Source organism: Phyllobates terribilis, unplaced genomic scaffold, assembly GCF_046119375.1.
Source record: "Phyllobates terribilis strain yellow unplaced genomic scaffold, ASM4611937v1 Scaffold_11__3_contigs__length_659146591, whole genome shotgun sequence".
NCBI classification, from domain to species: domain Eukaryota; kingdom Metazoa; phylum Chordata; class Amphibia; order Anura; family Dendrobatidae; genus Phyllobates; species Phyllobates terribilis.
The window spans coordinates 282,278,979-282,305,098 of NW_027362771.1; the positions used below are offsets into that span (position 1 = coordinate 282,278,979).

The following is a 26,120-nucleotide window of genomic DNA, read 5'->3' on the forward strand; positions in this document are numbered from 1 at the left end:
TCTGATGAGTCTTCCATCAGTTCGTCCTCCACTTCTTCCTGGGCTCCTGCACCTTCCTTACTAGTTTGGCTGCTACCATGCGCCCTGGTAAAACCATCTCCCCCACCCTCACATGCCTGCCGCCTTGGTGCTGCCGACCGTCTGGACCTTGCAGATGTTAGCCCTTCCGCATACAACTCCTCCTCCTCTACTTCCTCCACCTCCTCTTGTGCCACCACCTGACTCCGAATTCTGTTTAACATGTGCTCCAGCATGTAAATCACCGGAATAGTCATGCTGATAATGGCATCGTCAGCACTAAACATCTTCGTCGCCATTTCAAAACTGTGCAGAAGGGTGCATAGGTCCCTGATCTGAGACCACTCCTCCAGCGTGATTTGCCCCACCTCTGAATCTCGTTGGCCCAGGCTATACGTCAGAACGTATTGCACCAGGGCTTGTCGGTGCTGCCACAGTCGCTGCAACATGTGCAGAGTTGAATTCCACCGGGTAGGCACATCGCATTTTAGCCGGTGAAGTGGCAGGCCCAACGACTTCTGTAGAGATGTAAGTCGCTGAGCTGCGGGATGCGAACGGCGGAAGTGAGCACACAGCGACCGTGCCCTCTGCAGAAGGCCATCTAGTCTGGGATAGTGGGCTAAAAATTGCTGGACAACCAGGTTCAACACGTGAGCCATACAAGGCACGTGTGTGACATTGCCCCGGCGAAGGGCCGCACCCAGGTTTGCAGCATTGTCGCACACGGCCTTCCCTGGTTTCAGGTCCAGTGGAGACAACCATTCATGAAATTGGTTCTCCAGAGCTGACCACAACTCCTCAGCTGTGTGACTCACATTTCCCAGACATTTCAATGTAAAAACCGCCTGATGACGTTGAGCCCTACTGCCAGCATAGTAAGGAGGTGTGCAGGATCCCTTCTGCGCAGTTAGAAAGCTTGTGGCATGACCAGACAGGCTTTGGGTGCAGGTGGAAGACCGAGAGGAGGTTGAGGAGGCAGAAGCAGTGGAGGAACTTTGACATAAAGAGGATTGACGCACAACTCGTGGGGACGGCAAGACTTGGACAGCAGCCCCTTGTCCTGCTGTCACCATAGTTACCCAGTGCCCAGTCAGCGACATGTAACGCCCCTGTCCATGCCTACTCGTCCAAGTGTCTGTGGTGAAATGCACCCTGTCACACACAGAGTTTCTCAAAGAAGCGGTGATGTTGTGTGCGACATGCTGGTGGAGCGCAGGCACACCTTTCTTTGAGAAGTAGTGCCGACTGGGCATCTGGTAATGGGGCACTGCGACGGACATAAGGTCTCGAAAATCCTCTGTGTCCACCAGGCGGAAAGGCAGCATTTCTGTAGCCAAGAGCTTGCAGATGGTGAAATTCAACCTCTTAGCTTTCTCATGGCTAGGAGGAAATGGTCTTTTACTTGTCCACATCTGAGGGACCGAGGGCTGGCTATTGTGCTTAGACGGGGTTGATAAGGGTGTCCCCGGCAAACTGCCGGTCTGTGAGGAAGATGCAGGCGGACATGTTAGGTTGCCTTGATCCAAAGGTGGTGCTATCGATGTCGGACAGCGCTCAACACCAGCTGGTGTTCCCACCTCCAAAGAAAATGATGACCTGCCAATCACGCTGGCTGTTGCGGGTAAAGAGGTGGCAGGTCTGCGCCCCAAAACAGGTGTGACTGCTGTCCCCCCAGTCACAGAGGATGAAGAGGCCGCGGATGCACAAGATATGGCAGACGGTGGTTGGCCCGGCCGGCTAGGCCGCATTGTAGCACACTGAGCTTCCCACTGCAACTTATGCTTCATGTCCATGTGCCGGTTCATGCATGAAGTACTCAAACTATGTATTTTTTGGCCTCTACTTAGCTTTTGCTGACAAATGTTACAGATAACACGAGTTGGGTCATCTTTATCGATCTGAAAAAATGCCCAGGCTATGCAAGGCTTAGCACCCATGCGACCTGAAGAGCCACCACGACTTGTGGTGAGAGGCAGAGTTGTGTTTGAGGATGCAGTTGTTGACGTGCTTCCAGTACTACGTCTCTGTCCAGGAAGGCGCAACCTGACCTCGTCGTCACTAGCATCTTCCTCCACCTCCTCTGCTGACCTCATCTCTTGGCTGACTGTGGGTTGACAGTAAGTGGGATCTCCAACCTCATCATCATCACCCTGTGCGTTATCACACCCGTCGTCCTCAGAGCCAACCTGTTCCTGCCCTGACAAAAAACTAAAGTTGTCGCTCCAATCAGGTATTTGAGTCTTATCGTCTTCCTCAAAGTCTCCACCAACAGGAGTTACAGTTTGGGAATGAGGGTCTACATTATGGTCAGAACCTTCTGCGTCTGGTCCTGGATCCGACTCATAAAGATTCTGGGCATCAGTGCAGATCATTTCCTCGTCTGGATTCACAGAAGCGCTGGAGTCGACCTCTGATTCCCAGGCTATAGTATGAGTAAACAGCTCTGCAGACTCAACCATCTGTTCTACCTCATACTCAGACGGGCAGCTGGAGATTTGGGAGCTGTGAGGAAGCAAGTGCGATTGGGGTGACACCTTTGAGGACTGGAGTATTTGTGATGTTGAAGTTGATGTGGAGGAGAGCCCACTTAAAGGAGCACTTGATATCCGTTGAAGCACCTGCTGTTTTTGTGCCTCATCTGGAATTTGTAGCGATTGGCGTGGCCGTAAGAAAGGGATCTTATCACATTGTCCGCTAAAAGAAGTAGACATTTTAGTTTGGCTGGAAGATGGTCTTTCTTCTGCAGATGTTACTGTTGCTTTAACACCTACCCCACGGACACAACCTTTTTTCCCCTTCCCAACACGCCTATTCCCCTTTCCACCAGCAGCAGGCCTTTTTCCACTCATTTTGGTGGTTAACTAATTCACAACTCTGGAGTTGTTTGCACAAAAAAACAATGGATGGTAACCGAGCAGAGCTGAGTGGCCAAACTGTGGTATTAGGCCAAAACTATTGGCTGGGTTAGATGCAGAAAAAAATTATATTCAATTTGCAACCTGATGGAGGTCAGTATAGATGGACTAATACAACAAGTCCCACACACAGCTAGAAGCCCAATATTTTTTCAGAGGTAGATGCAGAAAAAAATATATTCAGTTTGCAACCTGATGGAGGTCAGTATAGGTGGACTAATAGAACAAGTCCCACACACTGCTAGAAGGCCAAATATTTTTTCAGAGCTAGATGCAGAAAAAAATTATATTCAGTTTGCAACCTGATGGAGGTCTGTATAGATGGATTAATAGAACAAGACCCACACACAGCTAGAAGCCCAATATTTTTTCAGAGGTAGATGCAGAAAAAAATATATTCAGTTTGCAACCTGATGGAGGTCAGTATAGATGGACTAATACAACAAGTCCCACACACAGCTAGAAGCCCAATATTTTTTCAGAGGTAGATGCAGAAAAAAATATATTCAGTTTGCAACCTGATGGAGGTCAGTATAGATGGACTAATACAACAAGTCCCACACACAGCTAGAAGCCCAAATATTTTTTCAGAGGTACTGTAGATGCAGATAAAAATTATTTTTAATTTGCAACCTGATGGAGGTCAGTATAGATGGACTAATAGAGAAAGTCCAACACACTACTAGAAGGCCAAATATTTTTTCAGAGCTAGATGCAGAAAAAAATTATATTCAGTTTGCAACCTGATGGAGGTCAGTATAGATGGATTAATAGAACAAGACCCACACACAGCTAGAAGCCCAATATTTTTTCAGAGGTAGATGCAGAAAAAAATATATTCAGTTTGCAACCTGATGGAGGTCAGTATAGATGGACTAACAGAGAAAGTCCCACACACTACTAGAAGGCCAAATATTTTTTCAGAACTAGATGCAGAAAAAAATTATATTCAGTTTGCAACCTGATGGAGGTCTGTATAGATGGATTAATAGAACAAGACCCACACACAGCTAGAAGCCCAATATTTTTTCAGAGGTAGATGCAGAAAAAAATATATTCAGTTTGCAACCTGATGGAGGTCAGTATAGATGGACTAATACAACAAGTCCCACACACAGCTAGAAGCCCAATATTTTTTCAGAGGTAGATGCAGAAAAAAATATATTCAGTTTGCAACCTGATGGAGGTCAGTATAGATGGACTAATAGAATGATGCTATGCCCAAAAGATTTTACTTCACTAGGTGCAGTAAAAAAATTGGTATTCTATACACAGGTGGTATATCTTGCAACACAGATAGGCTACTCCACTGACTAACACACTCTGCAATAGGCCAAAAAGGATTAGCTTTGCTAGATTCAGCCAAATGCTGTGAAAAAAACTTGCACAGCACTGGCACAGACCTGCCTGGCAAAAACTGATAGGAACTGATGTAACCTAGTCCTGAAAAGGACTCCAATTACAATTAGTCTTTACTCCCACAATCTATCTATTTAAGAGCACAGACCTCCCTGATAAAAGTCGTAGGAAATGCTGTAACCTAGTCCTTAAAAGGACTGCAATCACAACTATTCCCTACTCCCAAGCTATCTGTATATTTGTGCGAAAATTGGCTTGAAATTAACAAGGTATAGCGCACACAGCAACAGCGGTGCCGTCTAACATGCAGCTGCAGCAGTGAGAAAATGGTGGCGACGGGGAAAATGGCTTGGTCTTATAGGGCAAGGACATGTGACATACACTGCCAATGACACATGCCCTTGCTTGTGTGAAAAAAAGCACTTCGCTCCGTGTGTGCGCTGCTGATAGGCTGACAGATTGCACCTCCCCACTGTAAATGCGGGAAAGAGAAAAAAAAATGGAGATCTTCATTGTTCCTGCAGAGATCCATCCCCTGCCCCTCCCCCCACCCCGCTGTACACTCAAACTGCGTATTAACATTAATTTTCATCATTACTGAGAAAAAATCCAGTTATGATTTTGGTGCACGAACAGTTATCGAACATAACCTCGAACAGCCGAATTTTTCTCAAATTGTTCGTGTTCGCCGAACGGCTCGAACACCGCCCAAAACAGCTCGAATTTGAGATTGGCGAACAGTTCGAGTAGACCAACGCTCATCTCTAGTGATTAGTTATGCGGATTCTTGTCATGTCACTGCATTGTTACTGTTTTGCTCCTGAAAATCTAAATTTTCATTTTCGTTATTTTGTTAGTTATTTTGTAAATCCACCTTTGGCTTTCAATACTGCCTGAATCCTTCTGGGCATGCTCTCAGATTCAAACATGTCTTGACCGAAATCTGGTCCCAGATCTCTTCTACACGTTCCCAAAGTTGGTGCATACTGGTCAACTTTCTTTGGTATTTATACAGTTTTTTCTTCAACTCTACCCATATGCATTCGATGGGCCAATCCAGCACCTCTACTTCATTTTCATTGAACCATTTCTTCGCCAATCTCGAAGTATGATTTGGGTCACTCTACTGCTGGAACTATATGTCATCCTTTTCATACCCATAATACTCGAGTGTATGAAGTAACTCATCTTGTATCATACTCACATATAGCTCGGTTTAGAGACTACCATCGATCCTGGTCAGGTATCCAACGCCTTTGGCTGTGAAACAACCCTATATCATCAGGCTTCCCCCACTGAACTTGACAGATCCTTCAATTTCTCGATCCGCTAGCCCCTTTTTCCCTTGTTTCTTCCAGACTCATTTGCACCTATCAGAACCTAGTTGATTGATTTTTGTCTTATCGCTCCAAATCACCCGTTTCCAATCTTCTACTGTCCACTTCGTACTTCTTTGAAAACTCAAGCCGACGCTTCTTATGACAATATTGAAGACGAGGCTTCTTCACCTATTTTCGGGCCACCATTCCAGACTTGTGTAATGTGCATCGCACGGTGCTTGCATGGATGTCTGTGATCTCACTGTTAGGAAGCATAAGAGCCACCTGTGTTTGTCGAGCCAGAACTGAAAGACCTTGTGATGAGCCAACTTGATGACTCCGATATTTCGCCTGGACGTCCACCTCTTGGCTTTTGAATGGATGGACGGACTTCATTTCGCACTCACATGATGCAGTTTGGCAATTGTCTTGGCTGAGAGACTCTATGAGCTGGATGATGCTGTTTCTCTTTTTTTGGGGAAATCTTCTTCATGGCTGCTCCTCAATTCAAACCAGTGACCTTTCGCTTGGAAATCAACCTAGTAACACACTGAGCTATTAGGGAATGTGAGAACAGGTTGTATTCTGTAGTATACAGGAAGAAAAAGATTTTTCCACCAACAGGAGCAAAACAGTAACAATGCAGTGAAATGACAAGAATCTGCATAACTAATTATATGCTAAATAGTTGTAAGTCAAATTTCTGTATGAAATAGCCAAGATAATTGTCTATAAAATGATGGTAGTCTCACGTTTGAAGGAGTAATGTATGGTGAGATATAGAGCCTGAAAGTCAAAAGTTCAAAACATTGCTACCCTTTTGCTCATCAGTGTATGAGGTAATTAGCGTTGAGCGAATTTGTTCGGCATTTCAAATTTGGGTTCGTGTTTGGGGTTCCGGCTTGTTCGCGCCAACATCTGCGCGACAGCGTGGCAAATCAGGGATGTTCGTGGGCAGAGCCGATTTTTTGGCGCGAACAAGCCGGAACCCCGAACACAAACCCAAATTTGAAATGCCGAACAAATTCACTCAACATTAGTGGTAATGTCTTCCAGTTCCTTATTTCCTTCAATAGTTCAGTCAAAGCACAGCTAGATCTCTGTCTGTGCTTTGAATGACTCAGCCAGAAACTATGCAGTGAGCTCTGAATGGTGATGTCAACTCCTATGAAAATCATCCCTGTAATATACATTTTACTTGCTTAGTTTTTGCATGAGCCTTTGTGTGGCTATAGGCAAAGTGCACCATTCTGCTTCCTCAATTACAATGCTGTGCAGTTCCCATTTTGTTGATTGACCACGCTGCTTGAACCAAATCCCCAGCCCTTTGAGTAGCACAATGACCCTCAAGCCCATCAAGCATGCGCACACAGTGTCAGTGCAGGTGTGCCTCATCCCTCTCTCCTGTCTGCAACAGCCGCTTACTATACTGATACATGCAAGCATAGCAGGTGGACATTATGCATTATTCATCTCCGAATTATGGAGAAGAATAGTGCATGTAATGGCAGGTTGAAAATGGATCCAAACTGCAGACATGACAGGCCCGAATTATCTCAATGGCCGCCTAAACCCTTTTCTTACACAGTGTTTAAGTTTCTTAATATTAGGATACATTGTTTTTATGTGTTTAGTCTAAATAAATTACTTGTAAAAATCTAATGTTACACTCCTGTCTCAGCCACTTTCCCTTGTGGCCGTAGCCAATGGCTGTTCTCTACATTAGGTTTAACAGGTTGCTCACTGAACTCCAGTGACATCATCATCAAGTCCTTTTAGGCGGACTCTGACACTCGTGTCTGAGTATTAAGTAAGCTATGTGTCCTCTTACCTTGAGCCTCGGAGTTTTATCTCACCAGTTCTCTCAGCTGGCAATCATCTCCGCAAACTCCTGTTTGCTTTTTTATTCTGCATTTGCCTGCTGGCTCAGACCTGCAACTAACCCTTCATCTGCTGTAAGCAAAACAAACTGATATCTAATCATGTTCACATTACAAATGCTACATCAGAGTGTATCATCTCTACAACAAGTTTGCCTGTCCATCACTGCTGCCGGCGGTTATCCATTTGCTAATTAACCCTTTGTCTTCTGTAAGCATAACAATCTCATCTTTGGACTTATTCACACTGCATAGCTGCTGTTAGTCCAGAACTGTTTATATATCTTCAGTACCTCCTGGCTTTATATCTCCTGATGAACCCTGCTCTGCCTGCCTGCCAACTGTCGTAACATTAATAGAAGTTTATATATAGATGAATGTTCTGTGCAACTATCATCTACCTGGTAAAGCTTGCTTCTTGCTTGTTACATCCTGCTTTAATAAGTCTTCTCCCATTAAGCGACACATGTGTTTTTTAGATAACACAATTATAATGATGTAGTCCAAGTTATGAAGTAACGTGGGCTAAATTACATCTTGTGTTGGCTTCAGTGAACTGTAACGGAACATACTGCCTGATTACTGTAAAATTCGAGCATAGCGTATCAAGATGAAAGATGCTTTGAAATTCCAGTTCTGCTATGGGCATTCTGCCCACCCTCTGCAATGCATGCTGGCCATGACCTACACAACTCACAGAGTCCTGCTTATATGTGTAATTAACAAGCATTTTAATTATGTTATTATTGCACTGTAGGCATTACCGCTGATGTATATATGTATTTATTGGTCCTCTTTAGGTATAATATTTGTAAAAAACAAGAAAAAAAAAGAGCAGCTTGTGGGCAATGACAGCAATGAGTATACCCACAGAGACACGGATCATACGGGTAAAGATTCTAGAAACTGGTGACCTGATTATATTGGTACAAATAAAGGTGCTTATGACACTAAAGAGTTAACAAAATGTGAAAAGAGTAGGACGACAAAGGTGTGCAGGACTAGAAGAACGCCTATATGAAACGATTAGCCTAAGGCAAGTTCACATTGCATTTTCTTGCCTCAATTTAATGTGTATGGCAGAAATATTTTCCAATCTACTATACAGTATATACTAAATAGAGGCTGAGATGGATGCCTAATAGTAGAACCTATAAGGCATAGGATAATATGCTCTCTACTATATACCTGTAATATACTAAGCCTAGAATGTTTTTATTCCATTTCACAAGAATGACATTTAAATAACTCCTTAAAAAAATGTTCTACTGAAATAAAAGTAGGTATGGAGTTACATATTGCCAGTTACTTTCCCTTATGAATTCCATAAAATTAATATTCTAGTATAAAAATAATTTCTTCAATAAAAGGCTCGACTTAGACCCCTGGCAGAAAAAAAAATTATTCAAGAAGCTGTTATGCCACAAAGATACATCTTCATAGTGAAGATGAGATCCAGAAAACAGGAACAGGTTTCACTGTTTACACCTTTTGTGAAGCAATTCCTGCCAGTGGTGCATTTGTCCTATTATAGGAACATTTGTGCTCGGCACAAAGGATGTTATTAAAGTAATTTAGGCTTGTAAGGCAGGAAATTAATAGACAATTGTCAGATGCTTTGGAAAGGACCTCCATTAACCCAAGCACTGCTGTTCAAGCGTCACCGTTACATCATAGGTAGCTCTTAAAATGAATAAATCAACTCTAAAAACCAGAGGCCGGTATGGACTGACCAGTTTTATCAAGAGATGAGGCTGTTGAAAATGACTAGTAGTGGGAACACTAGGGCTTATTAACACCTAATATGTATTTCAATATATGCACAACAGTATTCTTCTTTTTATTATTATTTATACAGGGTTATTCACTCATTACTTTACCCAGAAAAATTGCTGTAACTTCTAAAAGAGATGGTCGACCATACTGAAATTTGAACTGTACATACTTTTATTCATGAGAAGTGAGAGTGCCATGAACCTCAGCGACAAGAAACATCCTCTCGCTGAGTGGTCTCACCGACTTGTCGCCCCGCCAGTTGTCTCCACTAGGAGATAGAATAGACTTGCTGCACTCCTTTCTGCTCGCCAGTAGTTTATGTGTGGTGCTTACATTTCTCTCATGCCAAAATTCCTTCTTCATTTGTTAACAATGCACAGGTACAGCTTGGAGGAGCGTGTTTTCATTGTGAAAACTTATTGGAAAACTGAGTCATTAAAGAAGTCAAAATCCACTGTCCAAACCAGAGCTGCAGAGTTGGAGTCCATTTTGGTGGAGTCGGAATGAAAATTGACCGACTTTGACTGCGAAATGATATAATAAATTGGGTTCATTAGTACAGTGCTGGATGTGCTGTAAATGTTTTCAGAAAAAATTGGGAAAGTTATGAAATGTCCTATAAATGTCTGTCCTATTCCTGATCTAAGGTTCTCGGCTTTTAGTTGAGATGAAACAGTGCTGCACTTTATATACATGCTCAGTAGTGAGGCAGGGCTGCACCTTATGTACATGCTCAGTAGTGAGGCAGGGCTGCACCTTATGTACATGCTCAGTAGTGAGGCAGTGCTGCACTTTATGTACATGCTCAGTAGTGAGGCAGTGCTGCACCTTATGTACACGCTCAGTAGTGAGGCAGTGCTGCACCTTATGTACATGCTCAGTAGTGAGGCAGGGCTGCACTTTATGTACATGCTCAGTAGTGAGGCAGTGCTGCACCTTATGTACATGCTCAGTAGTGAGGCAGTGCTGCACCTTATGTACATGCTCAGTAGTGAGGCAGTGCTGCACCTTATGTACACGCTCAGTAGTGAGGCAGTGCTGCACCTTATGTACATGCTCAGTAGTGAGGCAGTGCTGCACCTTATGTACATGCTCAGTAGTGAGGCAGGGCTGCACTTTATGTACATGCTCAGTAGTGAGGCAGTGCTGCACCTTATGTACACGCTCAGTAGTGAGGCAGTGCTGCACCTTATGTACACGCTCAGTAGTGAGGCAGTGCTGCACCTTATGTACATGCTCAGTAGTGAGGCAGTGCTGCACTTTATGTACACGCTCAGTAGTGAGGCAGTGCTGCACCTTATGTACATGCTCAGTAGTGAGGCAGTGCTGCACCTTATGTACATGCTCAGTAGTGAGGCAGTGCTGCACCTTATGTACATGCTCAGTAGTGAGGCAGGGCTGCACCTTATGTACACGCTCAGTAGTGAGGCAGTGCTGCACTTTATGTACATGCTCAGTAGTGAGGCAGTGCTGCACCTTATGTACACGCTCAGTAGTGAGGCAGGGCTGCACCTTATGTACATGCTCAGTAGTGAGGCAGGGCTGCACCTTATGTACACGCTCAGTAGTGAGGCAGGGCTGCACCTTATGTACACGCTCAGTAGTGAGGCAGTGCTGCACCTTATGTACACGCTCAGTAGTGAGGCAGTGCTGCACCTTATGTACATGCTCAGTAGTGAGGCAGGGCTGCACCTTATGTACATGCTCAGTAGTGAGGCAGTGCTGCACCTTATGTACACGCTCAGTAGTGAGGCAGTGCTGCACCTTATGTACATGCTCAGTAGTGAGGCAGGGCTGCACCTTATGTACATGCTCAGTAGTGAGGCAGGGCTGCACCTTATGTACATGCTCAGTAGTGAGGCAGGGCTGCACCTTATGTACATGCTCAGTAGTGAGGCAGGGCTGCACCTTATGTACACGCTCAGTAGTGAGGCAGTGCTGCACTTTATGTACATGCTCAGTAGTGAGGCAGTGCTGCACCTTATGTACACGCTCAGTAGTGAGGCAGGGCTGCACCTTATGTACATGCTCAGTAGTGAGGCAGTGCTGCACCTTATGTACATGCTCAGTAGTGAGGCAGGGCTGCACCTTATGTACATGCTCAGTAGTGAGGCAGTGCTGCACCTTATGTACACGCTCAGTAGTGAGGCAGTGCTGCACCTTATGTACATGCTCAGTAGTGAGGCAGTGCTGCACCTTATGTACACGCTCAGTAGTGAGGCAGTGCTGCACCTTATGTACACGCTCAGTAGTGAGGCAGGGCTGCACCTTATGTACATGCTCAGTAGTGAGGCAGTGCTGCACCTTATGTACATGCTCAGTAGTGAGGCAGTGCTGCACCTTATGTATATGCTCAGTAGTGAGGCAGGGCTGCACCTTATGTACATGCTCAGTAGTGAGGCAGTGCTGCACCTTATGTACATGCTCAGTAGTGAGGCAGTGCTGCACCTTATGTACACGCTCAGTAGTGAGGCAGTGCTGCACCTTATGTACACGCTCAGTAGTGAGGCAGTGCTGCACCTTATGTACATGCTCAGTAGTGAGGCAGGGCTGCACCGTATGTACACGCTCAGTAGTGAGGCAGTGCTGCACCTTATGTACATGCTCAGTAGTGAGGCAGTGCGGCACCTTATGTACATGCTCAGTAGTGAGGCAGGGCTGCACCTTATGTACACGCTCAGTAGTGAGGCAGTGCTGCACCTTATGTACACGCTCAGTAGTGAGGCAGTGCTGCACCTTATGTACATGCTCAGTAGTGAGGCAGGGCTGCACCGTATGTACATGCTCAGTAGTGAGGCAGTGCTGTACCTTATGTACATGGTCTGTAGTGAGGCAGTGCGGCACCTTATGTACATGCTCAGTAGTGAGGCAGTGCTGCACCTTATGTACATGCTCAGTAGTGAGGCAGGGCTGCACCTTATGTACACGCTCAGTAGTGAGGCAGTGCTGCACCTTATGTATACGCTCAGTAGTGAGGCAGTGCTGCACCTTATGTACACGCTCAGTAGTGAGGCAGTGCTGTACCTTATGTACATGCTCAGTAGTGAGGCAGGGCTGCACCTTATGTACATGCTCAGTAGTGAGGCAGTGCTGCACCTTATGTACACGCTCAGTAGTGAGGCAGTGCAGCACCTTATGTACATGCTCAGTAGTGAGGCAGTGCTGCACCTTATGTACATGCTCAGTAGTGAGGCAGTGCTGCACCTTATGTACATGCTCAGTAGTGAGGCAGGGCTGCACCTTATGTACACGCTCAGTAGTGAGGCAGTGCTGCACTTTATGTACATGCTCAGTAGTGAGGCAGTGCTGCACCTTATGTACACGCTCAGTAGTGAGGCAGGGCTGCACCTTATGTACATGCTCAGTAGTGAGGCAGGGCTGCACCTTATGTACACGCTCAGTAGTGAGGCAGGGCTGCACCTTATGTACACGCTCAGTAGTGAGGCAGTGCTGCACTTTATGTACATGCTCAGTAGTGAGGCAGTGCTGCACCTTATGTACACGCTCAGTAGTGAGGCAGTGCTGCACCTTATGTACATGCTCAGTAGTGAGGCAGGGCTGCACCTTATGTACATGCTCAGTAGTGAGGCAGGGCTGCACCTTATGTACATGCTCAGTAGTGAGGCAGGGCTGCACCTTATGTACATGCTCAGTAGTGAGGCAGGGCTGCACCTTATGTACACGCTCAGTAGTGAGGCAGTGCTGCACTTTATGTACATGCTCAGTAGTGAGGCAGTGCTGCACCTTATGTACACGCTCAGTAGTGAGGCAGGGCTGCACCTTATGTACATGCTCAGTAGTGAGGCAGTGCTGCACCTTATGTACATGCTCAGTAGTGAGGCAGGGCTGCACCTTATGTACATGCTCAGTAGTGAGGCAGTGCTGCACCTTATGTACACGCTCAGTAGTGAGGCAGGGCTGCACCTTATGTACATGCTCAGTAGTGAGGCAGTGCTGCACCTTATGTACACGCTCAGTAGTGAGGCAGTGCTGCACCTTATGTACACGCTCAGTAGTGAGGCAGTGCTGCACCTTATGTACACGCTCAGTAGTGAGGCAGTGCTGCACCTTATGTACACGCTCAGTAGTGAGGCAGGGCTGCACCTTATGTACATGCTCAGTAGTGAGGCAGTGCTGCACCTTATGTACATGCTCAGTAGTGAGGCAGTGCTGCACCTTATGTATATGCTCAGTAGTGAGGCAGGGCTGCACCTTATGTACATGCTCAGTAGTGAGGCAGTGCTGCACCTTATGTACATGCTCAGTAGTGAGGCAGTGCTGCACCTTATGTACACGCTCAGTAGTGAGGCAGTGCTGCACCTTATGTACACGCTCAGTAGTGAGGCAGTGCTGCACCTTATGTACATGCTCAGTAGTGAGGCAGGGCTGCACCGTATGTACACGCTCAGTAGTGAGGCAGTGCTGCACCTTATGTACATGCTCAGTAGTGAGGCAGTGCGGCACCTTATGTACATGCTCAGTAGTGAGGCAGGGCTGCACCTTATGTACACGCTCAGTAGTGAGGCAGTGCTGCACCTTATGTACACGCTCAGTAGTGAGGCAGTGCTGCACCTTATGTACATGCTCAGTAGTGAGGCAGGGCTGCACCGTATGTACATGCTCAGTAGTGAGGCAGTGCTGTACCTTATGTACATGGTCTGTAGTGAGGCAGTGCGGCACCTTATGTACATGCTCAGTAGTGAGGCAGTGCTGCACCTTATGTACATGCTCAGTAGTGAGGCAGGGCTGCACCTTATGTACACGCTCAGTAGTGAGGCAGTGCTGCACCTTATGTATACGCTCAGTAGTGAGGCAGTGCTGTACCTTATGTACATGCTCAGTAGTGAGGCAGGGCTGCACCTTATGTACACGCTCAGTAGTGAGGCAGTGCTGCACCTTATGTACATGCTCAGTAGTGAGGCAGGGCTGCACCTTATGTACACGCTCAGTAGTGAGGCAGGGCTGCACCTTATGTACATGCTCAGTAGTGAGGCAGGGCTGCACCTTATGTACATGCTCAGTAGTGAGGCAGTGCTGCACCTTATGTACATGCTCAGTAGTGAGGCAGTGCTGCATCTTATGTACATGCTCAGTAGTGAGGCAGGGCTGCACCTTATGTACATGCTCAGTAGTGAGGCAGTGCTGCACTTTATGTACATGCTCAGTAGTGAGGCAGGGCTGCACCTTATGTACACGCTCAGTAGTGAGGCAGTGCTGCACCTTATGTACACGCTCAGTAGTGAGGCAGGGCTGCACCTTATGTACATGCTCAGTAGTGAGGCAGTGCTGCACCTTATGTACATGCTCAGTAGTGAGGCAGGGCTGCACCTTATGTACACGCTCAGTAGTGAGGCAGTGCTGCACCTTATGTACACGCTCAGTAGTGAGGCAGGGCTGCACCTTATGTACATGCTCAGTAGTGAGGCAGTGCTGCACCTTATGTACACGCTCAGTAGTGAGGCAGGGCTGCACCTTCTGTACATGCTCAGTAGTGAGGCAGGGCTGCACCTTATGTACATGCTCAGTAGTGAGGCAGGGCTGCACTCTATGTACACGCTCAGTAGTGAGGCAGGGCTGCACCTTATGTACACGCTCAGTAGTGAGGCAGGGCTGCACCTTATGTACACGCTCAGTAGTGAGGCAGGGCTGCACCTTATGTACATGCTCAGTAGTGAGGCAGTGCTGCACTTCATGTACATGCTCAGTAGTGAGGCAGTGCTGCACCTTATGTACATGCTCAGTAGTGAGGCAGGGCTGCACCTTATGTACACGCTCAGTAGTGAGGCAGGGCTGCACCTTATGTACATGCTCAGTAGTGAGGCAGTGCTGCACCTTATGTACATGCTCAGTAGTGAGGCAGTGCTGCACCTTATGTACATGCTCAGTAGTGAAGCAGGGCTGCACCTTATGTACACGCTCAGTAGTGAGGCAGGGCTGCACCTTATGTACATGCTCAGTAGTGAGGCAGTGCTGCACCTTATGTACACACTCAGTAGTGAGGCAGTGCTGCACCTTATGTACATGCTCAGTAGTGAGGCAGTGCTGCACCTTATGTACATGCTCAGTAGTGAGGCAGTGCTGCACTTTATGTACATGCTCAGTAGTGAGGCAGCGCTGCACCTTATGTACACGCTCAGTAGTGAGGCAGTGCTGCACCTTATGTACATGCTCAGTAGTGAGGCAGTGCTGCACTTCAATTACATGCTCAGTAGTGAGGCAGTGCTGCACCTTATGTACACGCTCAGTAGTGAGGCAGGGCTGCACCTTATGTACACGCTCAGTAGTGAGGCAGGGCTGCACCTTATGTACATGCTCAGTAGTGAGGTAGTGCTGCACCTTATGTACATGCTCAGTAGTGAGGCAGTGCTGCACCTTATGTACATGCTCAGTAGTGAAGCAGGGCTGCACCTTATGTACACGCTCAGTAGTGAGGCAGGGCTGCACCTTATGTACATGCTCAGTAGTGAGGCAGTGCTGCACCTTATGTACACGCTCAGTAGTGAGGCAGTGCTGCACCTTATGTACATGCTCAGTAGTGAGGCAGTGCTGCACCTTATGTACATGCTCAGTAGTGAGGCAGTGCTGCACCTTATGTACACGCTCAGTAGTGAGGCAGTGCTGCACCTTATGTACACGCTCAGTAGTGAGGCAGTGCTGCACCTTTATATACACGCTCAGTAGTGAGGCAGTGCTGCACCTTATGTACACGCTCAGTAGTGAGGCAGTGCTGCACCTTATGTACATGCTCAGTAGTGAGGCAGTGCTGCACCTTTATATACACGCTCAGTAGTGAGGCAGTGCTGCACCTTATGTACACGCTCAGTAGTGAGGCAGTGCTGCACCTTATGTACATGCTCAGTAGTGAGGCAGTGCTGCATCTTATGTACACGCTCAGTAGTGAGGCAGTGCTGCACCTTATGTACACGCTCAGTAGTGAGGCAGTGCTGCACCTTATGTACACGCTCAGTAGTGAGGCAGTGCTGCACCTTATGTACATGCTCAGTAGTGAGGCAGTGCTGCACCTTATGTACATGCTCAGTAGTGAGGCAGTGCTGCATCTTATGTACACGCTCAGTAGTGAGGCAGTGCTGCACCTTATGTACACGCTCAGTAGTGAGGCAGTGCTGCACCTTTATATACACGCTCAGTAGTGAGGCAGTGCTGCACCTTATGTACACGCTCAGTGGTGAGGCAGTGCTGCACCTTATGTACATGCTCAGTAGTGAGGCAGTGCTGCACCTTTATATACACGCTCAGTAGTGAGGCAGTGCTGCACCTTATGTGCATGCTCAGTAGTGAGGCAGTGCTGCACCTTATGTACATGCTCAGTAGTGAGGCAGTGCTGCACCTTATGTACACGCTCAGTAGTGAGGCAGTGCTGCACTTTATGTACACGCTCAGTAGTGAGGCAGTGCTACACCTTATGTACATGCTCAGTAGTGAGGCAGTGCTGCACCTTATGTACACGCTCAGTAGTGAGGCAGGGCTGCACCTTATGTACACGCTCAGTAGTGAGGCAGTGCTGTACCTTATGTACATGCTCAGTAGTGAGGCAGTGCTGCACCTTATGTACATGCTCAGTAGTGAGGCAGTGCTGCACCTTATGTACATGCTCAGTAGTGAGGCAGTGCTGCACCTTATGTACATGCTCAGTAGTGAGGCAGTGCTGTACCTTATGTACATGCTCAGTAGTGAGGCAGTGCTGCACCTTATGTACATGCTCAGTAGTGAGGCAGTGCTGCACCTTATGTACATGCTCAGTAGTGAGGCAGTGCGGCACCTTATGTACATGCTCAGTAGTGAGGCAGTGCTGCACCTTATGTACACGCTCAGTAGTGAGGCAGCGCTGCACCTTTATATACACGCTCAGTAGTGAGGCAGTGCTGCACCTTACGTATATGCTCAGTAGTGAGGCAGGGCTGCACCTTATGTACACGCTCAGTAGTGAGGCAGGGCTGCACCTTATGTAGATGATTAGTAGTGAGGCAGGGCTGCACCTTATGTACATGCTCAGTAGTGAGGCAGTGCTGCACCTTATGTACATGCTCAGTAGTGAGGCAGCGCTGCACCTTATGTACATGCTCAGTAGTGAGGCAGTGCTGCACCTTATGTACATGCTCAGTAGTGAGGCAGTGCTGCACCTTATGTATACGCTCAGTAGTGAGGCAGGGCTGCACTTTTATGTACATGCTCAGTAGTGAGGCAGTGCTGCATCTTATGTACATGCTCAGTAGTGAGGCAGTGCTGCACCTTATGTACATGCTCAGTAGTGAGGCAGTGCTGCACCTTATGTATACGCTCAGTAGTGAGGCAGGGCTGCACTTTTATGTACATGCTCAGTAGTGAGGCAGTGCTGCATCTTATGTACATGCTCAGTAGTGAGGCAGTGCTGCACCTTATGTACATGCTCAGTAGTGAGGCAGTGCTGCACTTTATGTACACGCTCAGTAGTGAGGCAGGGCTGCACCTTATGTATATGCTCAGTAGTGAGGCAGTGCTGCATCTTATGTACACGCTCAGTAGTGAGGCAGTGCTGCACCTTATGTACACGCTCAGTAGTGAGGCAGTGCTGCACCTTTATATACACGCTCAGTAGTGAGGCAGTGCTGCACCTTATGTACACGCTCAGTGGTGAGGCAGTGCTGCACCTTATGTACATGCTCAGTAGTGAGGCAGTGCTGCACCTTTATATACACGCTCAGTAGTGAGGCAGTGCTGCACCTTATGTGCATGCTCAGTAGTGAGGCAGTGCTGCACCTTATGTACATGCTCAGTAGTGAGGCAGTGCTGCACCTTATGTACACGCTCAGTAGTGAGGCAGTGCTGCACTTTATGTACACGCTCAGTAGTGAGGCAGTGCTACACCTTATGTACATGCTCAGTAGTGAGGCAGTGCTGCACCTTATGTACACGCTCAGTAGTGAGGCAGGGCTGCACCTTATGTACACGCTCAGTAGTGAGGCAGTGCTGTACCTTATGTACATGCTCAGTAGTGAGGCAGTGCTGCACCTTATGTACATGCTCAGTAGTGAGGCAGTGCTGCACCTTATGTACATGCTCAGTAGTGAGGCAGTGCTGCACCTTATGTACATGCTCAGTAGTGAGGCAGTGCTGTACCTTATGTACATGCTCAGTAGTGAGGCAGTGCTGCACCTTATGTACATGCTCAGTAGTGAGGCAGTGCTGCACCTTATGTACATGCTCAGTAGTGAGGCAGTGCGGCACCTTATGTACATGCTCAGTAGTGAGGCAGTGCTGCACCTTATGTACACGCTCAGTAGTGAGGCAGCGCTGCACCTTTATATACACGCTCAGTAGTGAGGCAGTGCTGCACCTTACGTATATGCTCAGTAGTGAGGCAGGGCTGCACCTTATGTACACGCTCAGTAGTGAGGCAGGGCTGCACCTTATGTAGATGATTAGTAGTGAGGCAGGGCTGCACCTTATGTACATGCTCAGTAGTGAGGCAGTGCTGCACCTTATGTACATGCTCAGTAGTGAGGCAGCGCTGCACCTTATGTACATGCTCAGTAGTGAGGCAGTGCTGCACCTTATGTACATGCTCAGTAGTGAGGCAGTGCTGCACCTTATGTATACGCTCAGTAGTGAGGCAGGGCTGCACTTTTATGTACATGCTCAGTAGTGAGGCAGTGCTGCATCTTATGTACATGCTCAGTAGTGAGTCAGTGCTGCACCTTATGTACATGCTCAGTAGTGAGGCAGTGCTGCACCTTATGTATACGCTCAGTAGTGAGGCAGGGCTGCACTTTTATGTACATGCTCAGTAGTGAGGCAGTGCTGCATCTTATGTACATGCTCAGTAGTGAGGCAGTGCTGCACCTTATGTACATGCTCAGTAGTGAGGCAGTGCTGCACTTTATGTACACGCTCAGTAGTGAGGCAGGGCTGCACCTTATGTACATGCTCAGTAGTGAGGCAGTGCGGCACCTTATGTACATGCTCAGTAGTGAGGCAGGGCTGCACCTTATGTACATGCTCAGTAGTGAGGCAGGGCTGCACCTTATGTACATGCTCAGTAGTGAGGCAGGGCTGCACCTTATGTACATGCTCAGTAGTGAGGCAGTGCTGCACCTTATGTACATGCTCAGTAGTGAGGCAGTGCTGCACCTTATGTACATGCTCAGTAGTGAGGCAGTGCTGCACCTTATGTACATGCTCAGTAGTGAGGCAGTGCTGCACTTTATGTACACGCTCAGTAGTGAGGCAGCGCTGCACCTTATGTACATGCTCAGAAGTGAGGCAGGGCTGCACCTTATGTACATGCTCAGTAGTGAGGCAGTGCTGCACCTTATGTACATGCTCAGTAGTGAGGCAGGGCTGCACCTTATGTACATGCTCAGTAGTGAGGCAGGGCTGCACTTTATGTACACGCTCAGTAGTGAGGCAGTGCTGCACCTTATGTACACGCTCAGTAGAGAGGCAGGGCTGCACGTTATGTACATGCTCAGTAGTGAGGCAGTGCTGCACTTTATGTACATGCTCAGTAGTGAGGCAGTGCTGCACCTTATGTACATGCTCAGTAGAAAGGCAGTGCTGCACTTTATGTACATGCTCAGTAGTGAGGCAGTGCTGCACCTTATGTACATGCTCAGTAGTGAGGCAGGGCTGCACCTTATGTACACGCTCAGTAGTGAGGCAGGGCTGCACTTTATGTACACGCTCAGTAGTGAGGCAGTGCTGCACCTTATGTACATGCTCAGTAGTGAGGCAGGGCTGCACCTTATGTACATGCTCAGTAGCGAGGCAGGGCTGCACCTTATGTACATGCTCAGTAGTGAGGCAGGGCTGCACCTTATGTACACGCTCAGTAGTGAGGCAGTGCTGCACCTTATGTACATGCTCAGTAGTGAGGCAGTGCTGCACCTTATGTACATGCTCAGTAGTGAGGCAGTGCTGCACCTTATGTACATGCTCAGTAGTGAGGCAGGGCTGCACCTTATGTACATGCTCAGTAGTGAGGCAGTGCTGCACTTTATGTACACGCTCAGTAGTGAGGCAGTGCTGCACCTTATGTACACGCTCAGTAGTGAGGCCGTGCTGCACCTTATGTACACGCTCAGTAGTGAGGCAGGGCTGCACCTTATGTACACGCTCAGTAGTGAGGCAGTGCTGCACCTTATGTACACGCTCAGTAGTGAGGCAAGGCTGCACCTTATGTACACGCTCAGTAGTGAGGCAGTGCTGCACTTTATGTACATGCTCAGTAGTGAGGCAGTGCTGCACCTTATGTACATGCTCAGTAGTGAGGCAGTGCTGCACCTTATGTACACGCTCAGTAGTGAGGCAGTGCTGCACCTTATGTACACGCTCAGTAGTGAGGCAGTGCTGCACCTTATGTACACGCTCAGTAGTGAGGCAGGGCTGCACCTTATGTACATGCTCAGTAGTGAGGCAGTGCTGCACTTTATGTACATGCTCAGTAGTGAGGCAGTGCTGCACCTTATGTACATGCTCAGTAGTGAGGCAGTGCTGCACTTTATGTACATGCTCAGTAGTGAGGCAGTGCTGCATCTTATGTACATGCTCAGTAGTGAGGCAGTGCTGCACCTTATGTACATGCTCAGTAGTGAGGCAGTGCTGCACCTTATGTACATGCTCAGTAGTGAGGCAGTGCTGCACCTTATGTACATGCTCAGTAGTGAGGCAGTGCTGTATAGTCGGAGGTCAGAGTCATGGAGTCGGAGTCGGGAGTCAGGGAAATTGAGGAGTCGGAAATTTGGCTTTACTACTCCAGAGCCTTGGTCCAAACCATGAATTGAAGCCTTCTTTGATGACAGAGTAATCTCCAAGGGATTCTGGCCACCAAGATCGCCTGATTTAACACAGCCCGGTTTTTTCCTTTGGGGCCATTTGAAAGGTCGGGAACGTACAGCAAGAAATTCAGGCTATGACCCCAGACGTCCTGCGGAATTAATTCAACAACATGGAAAGGCGTGTGCAGGCGCGCTTGCATGTGAAAGGTGGACATTTTCAGCACCTGCTTTAAAACTTCAGATTCTCATGAACCAAGGCATGTACAGACCACATTTTCAGTACGATAGATTGTCTCTTTTAGAAGTTACAGCAATTTTTATGGGTAAAGTAGTGAGTGAATCACCCTGTACTAAAATGACTCTAAAACTCAACGGTTTATAAAAATGTAAGCTATATACTGTGGGGAAAATAAGTTGTTGATACACTGCCGATTTTGCAAGTTTTCCCTCCTACAAAGAATGGAGAGGTCTGTCATTTTTATCGTAGGTACACTTCAACTGTGAGAGACAGAATCTAAAAATAAAAACCAGAAAATCACATTGTATGATTTTTTAATAATTAAATTGCATTTTATTGCATGAAATACGTATTTGATCACCTACCAACCAGCAAGAATTCTGGCTCTCACAGACCTGTTAGTTTTTCTTTAAGAAGCCCTCCTACTCTGCACTCATTATCAGTATTGATTTCATCTGTTTGAACTTGTTATCTGTATAAAAGACTCATGTCCACACACTCAGTCAATCATACTCCAACCTCTCCACCATGGCCAAGATCAAATAGCTGTCTAAGGACACCAGGGACACAAATGTAGACCTGAACAAGGCTGGGATGGGCTACAGGACAATAGGCAAGCAGCTTGGTGAGAAGTTGACAACTGTTGGTGCAATTATTAGAAAATGGAAGAAACACAAGATGACTGTCAATCTTCCTCAGTCTGGGGCTCCATGCAAGCTCTCACCTCGTGGGGTAAGGCTGATTCTGACAAAGGTCAGGAATCAACCCAGAACTACATTGGAGATCCTGGTCAATGACCTGACATTACCATTAGTAACACACTATGCCATCATGGATTAAAATCCTGCAGGGCACGCAAGGTCCCCCCTGTTCACGCCAGCACATGTCCAGGCCCGTTTGAGGTTCACCAATGGACATCTGCCTGATCCAGTGGAGGCATGGGAGAAGGTCATGTGCTCAGATAAGACCAAAATAAAACTTTTTGGTATCAACTCCACTTGCTGTGTTTGGAGGAAGAAGAAGGAGGAGTAGAACCCCAAGAACACCATCCCAACCATGAAGCATGGTAGGGGAATATTTTATGATATGTAGAGAGAACAGGCCAGAGACATAAAAAATTAGTCCATGTTATAGAAATGTATTCATAAGCAAACAAATGATGTTAAGGCAAATGTCAACATAATAGGGCATATGTCATAGAGACAGGGAATCGACTTAGAGTTTCCCCTCTATTAGTCAAATCAGAAAGTTCAATATAGTTATATATGAATTGAAGAATAGTTCTAGGATAAACAACATGCGCACTTCGAGCAGCATAAACACTTTAAGTGAACCTGGAATTAAACAAATGTACGTAATAATTTTCCGTAACTGTGACATTGTCTTTTTCATACCTGTTGTATTGCCTTAAGATGTGCGTATAATGACTACTTATTATCACTGTTTACCATATACAATGCACGGAGTGTCATATTATAAGTGCTACAAGCAGATTTCAAGGCAAGATGAAATGGATTTTTTTAGACGGTGCTCACAATGGAGTAACATAATGAGAGACCGGAGTGCACAGCAGGAGTAGAAGTGTACTGAAGTGTGTTGATGAAACAATTCATTTCAGAGCAGTCAAGAGCTTCAGCAATAACTTGTGTGGGTGGAAATCATTTTAATAAGTGCTTCTGCATGGCAAATATTTTTGTTGGACACTGCAAATATTAATATGGACTTAAAACAAGCGTTCTGCTGCACCGAAGACTGACACAATTATTTTTTTAAATAGTCATATAACATTGTCACAGCTACTAATCCAAAATAAGGGTTTATTTTACAATGGCTATCTTTCAACATGAAAAATAACCAGAGAAATAGTCCAAAACCCTTTCTTATGGGAACGTATGTAACCAAAGAGACGTTCATATATAGTCAATTTTCATTAGTCATAACAGACCACTCTTTAAATATCAATTAATAAAAGAAAATCTGGAGCACATTGATCTTTTTTTTTATTATAGACCTATATAGAATCAATTAAAATACATTGCATGTCATAGAAAGAAAAAAAACACAATCATTAAATATTAGAGATACAGTAAAAAAAAGAGGATACGGTCGCTGCAGGAAAACGCTCAGCAGTTGCTATATGCAAGTACAGTAACTAATATTGAGGTATGTGTGTATATATATATAATGTTAGCACGAAGACAGAGGCAGGGGACATGTAAACCACTGACGTGGTGAGTTGATCAGCTATATTTCGGTTACCAAACCATGGCAAGGTGCAGGAGCGGACATACTATTGGTGCAACCTGTGCTGCCACACAGGGGTCCTAATGGCAATGGGGCCCACTACCACCTGCAAAGCAACAAGTGACTTCTGACAAAGACACCTTATTGAAATGCAAAAGACCCGTATACTGTTTTTGCTCAGGGGACCTTTTCTGTCTGTGTCTGCCACTGACCAAGGTGTTACAGAAAACTAGACTTGAGACAATAAATTACTACACCAACCCGGTGTATTCATACTAGTCATTAGCAGTAGTAATATAATATGCCATAGTGTATTTATACCTTAAATGGAGTCTGTCACCCTGAATTTAAACTTCAAACTAACAATGCAAAAAAAATCTTTTTTAATCTCCTACACAGGGACAGTGATCAACTAACAAAGGTTTATCTTCAGAGAGCCCTGGCTCAGTGTAAGCCATCATTGTCAATCAACATAAAATAAATTCTCTTTTTTTACTGTATATCTAATATCTACTTAGTGTGCATTCTTTTTTTCTAACAGACAATATATATTGAACTGATAAATAACTAAAATTTATTTTTATGGTACACCTATGTACTCTAGTGTTTCTATGTGGGAATGTATTCCTGGAGTCCCAGTTAGCCTTTCAATATTTAATAAAAAAATATAGAAAAACAATTAGACCTGTTTTCAAAATATGAGTTTATGCACATAGCCAGGGCATACATAGTAATGATGGGGCCCCATAGCACAAGTCTTAATTGCCCTCTACCATCCCAAAAAAATATTCAAAGAAGGAAGGGACAGAGAGCATAGGTGCAGGCACAGAAGGGCATACCTCCAATTTTTAAGTATTGCAGCATGTACATAGTAATTCTGCTGATACTGAAGCCCTTTAGTGTTCTCATCTACTACGATACCCCTTCCATAGAGTATGATGACCCCTCAAAAGAACTGAATGATACCCCCACAGTGAATTCTCCCACAAAATTTCCCCCCACATGCACAGAGTGAAGACCAAACAGTGCAGACAGGAAAGTATGATGCTCCCACAATACCCCCAACACAGTATGATGTCGCTACAGTTCTCCCACACACAATTTGAGACCCTCACAGTGAACTCCCACCCAGTATGATGGAACCCACAGCCCCCACATAATATGATGTCCCATACATACATTAAGATGGCCTCCACAACCACGCCACACAGTATAAAGGCTGCCACACAGCATGATGGCCTCCACAGCCACACATATAGTATGATACTCCCACATATTGTATGATGCCGCCAGTGTGATGGCTCCCACATTCCCACTCCAAAATAGTATGATGCACCACACACAGTATTATACCTCTTACTATATCATCCCCAAAACACAATATGATGGCCCCCACAGTTTTAGCAACCCCTCCCCTTTGAAGACTGAATGATGGAGCAGGGAGCCAATGAAAGATACAGTTGTATTCAACTGAATCTGCATCCTCAGGATGTAGAAACCATTGAAATTGAGAAGCTAGACTAAGAGAGCCCACCAACTCATAGGCACCATAGTGGCCATGTGGTCAGAATAGGTGATACCTTGTTGATCAGTGAGGGTTCGACTGCTGTGACCAGCAGGAATTAACCAAAAAAAGGAATTTTTATCCCCAACTTTTATCCCTATTACAAAATTGTGTGGTATATTGACCGCTTGGCCACTTCTCTATTAATTTCTTATGGGGCTGTAAATAGCTGCGCTCGGCTTTTTTCTGGTAGCCCCATAGGGAATGAATGGAGCAGCAGTTGGTTGTTCAACCTGCCGTGCCAATCTGTAACTGGCATAAAAATGTTGTGTCAGTGTGGTAAATTCCCTGTTCTGCTGATCGGGTCCCTGCGTAGGGCACCTGGTGATCAACAAGTTATCAACCATCCTGTGGATAAGTGATGAATTTGTTTAACTTGACAACTCCTTTGATCAATTTTGTTGTGACACAAAAATTTGAGGTGTTTTTTTAGACAGAGGGAGGTTGGAAACACAGACAGAAGGGTTTTACCAAGTTATTCCTTAGTTATTTATTTCAAACACTGAAAAACATTTTGACTCAATTTTCCTTTCATAAGGAAGATTCTATCCAGTTCGTATAAACACGAAATGCACTCATTATGGGTGGAAGAAAGGCGATTCCGGCACCTAAACAGGAAAGGGTTCTTTACAGTTAGAGCAGTCAGACTGTGGAATTCCCTACCACAAGAGGTAGTGATGGCAGACACTATAACAGCTTCCAAAAAAGGACTGGATGATTTCCTCGATACACATAACATTGTGGGTTATAAATAATTTAGTGACAAAATGTACAATTGGTGGAGAAAGGTTGAACTTGATGGACCTAGGTCTTTTTTCAACCTATATAACTATGTTTTTTAAGAGTTATCCAGCACTGTAGTATTGATTTATGTGCTGTAGTTTCCTTTTCATAGCTATATACTTTCTAGGATACCACCTAAATGTACTGATTTCGAAGTGGTTAAAAGTCATGCATCTCAAGACAAAAATATGCAATTATATCTGCTAATTATCTCTATAGTGAAACTTGATATAAAACACTTTGGTCGTCA

At 46.0% G+C, this 26,120-nt stretch overlaps 1 protein-coding gene across 1 annotated transcript in view; it reads right to left on the minus strand.

Annotated features, from left to right (window-relative positions):
• Positions 1–26,120, minus strand: part of CAMK1D (calcium/calmodulin dependent protein kinase ID) — a 356,546-nt gene that overhangs the window by 102,509 nt on the left and 227,917 nt on the right. The gene's annotated exons all lie outside the window — the stretch shown is intronic.